This window comes from Astatotilapia calliptera, chromosome 14 (assembly GCF_900246225.1).
Source record: "Astatotilapia calliptera chromosome 14, fAstCal1.2, whole genome shotgun sequence".
In the NCBI taxonomy this organism is placed as follows: domain Eukaryota; kingdom Metazoa; phylum Chordata; class Actinopteri; order Cichliformes; family Cichlidae; genus Astatotilapia; species Astatotilapia calliptera.
Window position 1 is genome coordinate 35,984,683 of NC_039315.1, and position 2,410 is coordinate 35,987,092.

At 44.0% G+C, this 2,410-nt stretch overlaps 1 non-coding gene across 1 annotated transcript; it reads right to left on the bottom strand.

Moving 5' to 3' along the window:
* Positions 1-274: 274 nt before the first annotated feature.
* Positions 275-380, bottom strand: LOC113037066 (U6 spliceosomal RNA). The gene has a single exon (XR_003274565.1). It is a non-coding gene; the product is annotated as a U6 spliceosomal RNA (small nuclear RNA).
* Positions 381-2,410: the final 2,030 nt, after the last annotated feature.

Genomic DNA, 2,410 nt, shown 5'->3' on the forward strand with positions numbered 1-2,410 from the left:
GGGTACAGCAGCCGTGGCTGTTTGTCTTGGAACAACTGTGATCTCCACATTTGGACTTTTTTCTTGAAATAGACTTACAGCTTTATTCACAAAATGATCGATAATATGCGTTCTAAATGTGGCCCTAAATTCCTTTGTTGCATTCATTTGTATCTATGTTTAGATTTGACAGGGCGAGTACTGTTTGCTCTACTTGTCCTGACGAAACACCTCTGTTCTAACCGCTGCCAAATAAGACCACACTGAGAGAGAAATATATTAGACCTTATCACCTTATCATGTTTTCCATCTGAGAGTATTCAAGCCCACTTCCTTGCGCAGGGGCCATGCTAATCTTCTCTGTATCATATCCAATTTAGCGTACGCGCTTGCCAAAGCCCACTTCCACTCCATATCTACTTCTGCCAGTGCCCACCCACAGTGGTCAAGCCCACCTCTGCCCTCAGCCATCACCTTTTATTAATACTATTCCCCAAGTTGGCTCAAGGCAGTATCTTTGCCTCTTTGAAAAGTGAGAGCGCTGCAGTCATCAGACGCCCGGTGTTACAGCTGTATAACACAACACATTCAGGTGATTCCTCCTCGCGGGTTCTTCACGCGTGTCGTAGCATCACAGAAGATAAAGGCGTGTTTACAAGCCTGTTATGCCGAGCCCGATGACCCATAATGCCACACAAAAGTTCCCCCATAAAGTCAGCTTTCAGCAAACTTCAGTCTGTTTAGGATTCGTTCCTTCGGGTCAGTGTTATAACCCTCCGCCCCCCAAAAATGCTTTTTTATTCGACATGTGTGTGAATGTTTCGTGGTCCGCCATTAACCTCAGCTGATAGTCCGAATTTAGACAGCGAAAGCTTCGTGACGTTCCTGTTTATCGGTCACGGAGCTCGGAGTAAAAAAACACTAATAGCATGCATATTTACGTTTCGCCACGACTGTGACCGGACGCCTTCCAGTCACGTTTGCAGCTTCAACCATAAATAGAACCATCACATACCTTTGGAGATGCTTTGAAAACCTGCAGAAGTTGTCTTTGTCCTCGGAAGGTCTGCGCTTACTTCCCTTTGAATGGCAGAGAAATGAGCCCGTTTGTAGGAGGAGAAAGCTGCACCTCACCCCGTTACTGTGCCTTCATATGTTTCTTTCCCTCAACGTGTTACAGCGTCACACTTTCTCTGTGTGTGAGAGACGGACAGCAGGGCGGGGCTTTCAAGTCTAACGGCGGAAGTAAAAAAGGAAGGAATCGAGATTAAGTGAAAAAAAAAAATCCTATTTCTTGTTTCATTTTCTCTGGTCTCAAACCAGTTCACGTCGAATTGTAACTTGATTGAATTTATGTACTGCTTACTGCCTATAAATATAGTGCAAAAGTCTTGAGTGCAGTCTTGTTGAGTCACAAACTTTCTTATAATTTTTAAAGTGGTCCTGGCAAGTACTTGTCCAGGCTTTCTGAAAGTCACTCAGAGTTTACCGGTTTTTAACTCACCGTCAGCCCAGAAGCTTACCACTTCCACGGTGTCACGCTTCCTCCTGTCCTCTCTCGCTTTCTCTCTCTGACGTGTCTGAGAATGAAATGGTGGGCGTGGTCTCTTCTATCGGGAATCAATGCAGTATTTAAACTGATATCTACCACCACCATTCCTTGCCAGAGAGCAGCAGAGTGGTTTTTAGTATATATGAAATGAGAGAGGCTCGCTGGTGGATTCAGGACCAAGTGCAAACTCATTCACTCATGTGCAGTGATTTAACAGCACCATTGTTCACTATCCGGTCGTTAAGTCTGAAGTCACTAGCCGTGTCTGGGCCTAAACTCCGCTGCAGGTCCATATATCAAACGATCACTATGGCATTACTGAGAGTTAAAAACTGTCTAAAGTCTTTCATCTTTAATAAAATGATCAGCGTTCTGCTCTACCAGGTGTAACAATTGAGTTTAACATCCAGGCATCCATGAAAACGGAATTTATGACATTTAACAGAGTTAGAAGTTAGCAGGGAGTTAGCTCGCTAGCTTCTATCTAAATACAATATAGCACGTCCTGACTGCGGGGTTTTGGAAACAAATTCAAACGTACAGCTCTGTTATCACTTCCAACATAAATGAAGACAGAAAACTAAACAGCAGTGACGTTTGTAGGGTTACTGAAGTTGGGCTAGCTGCTATATAATGATGTGCTACGTGACCGCTAGCGACACAGCTATGTTAGCATAATATAAACAAGCTAACTTTTTTCCCACTCGATAAAAGTTAACGTGAGTGTTCTCGGTGGTCAGAAACAAATGTAATCGCATGGCAGGATGCTGTAAAAGGACCAAACTTCAGCCAGGAGAACAACTGAGATAATCCATCCACAATACGAGGTTAGTCATTCATATACTGCTGCATGGGCTGGGCTGTAGTTACATCCAGGGG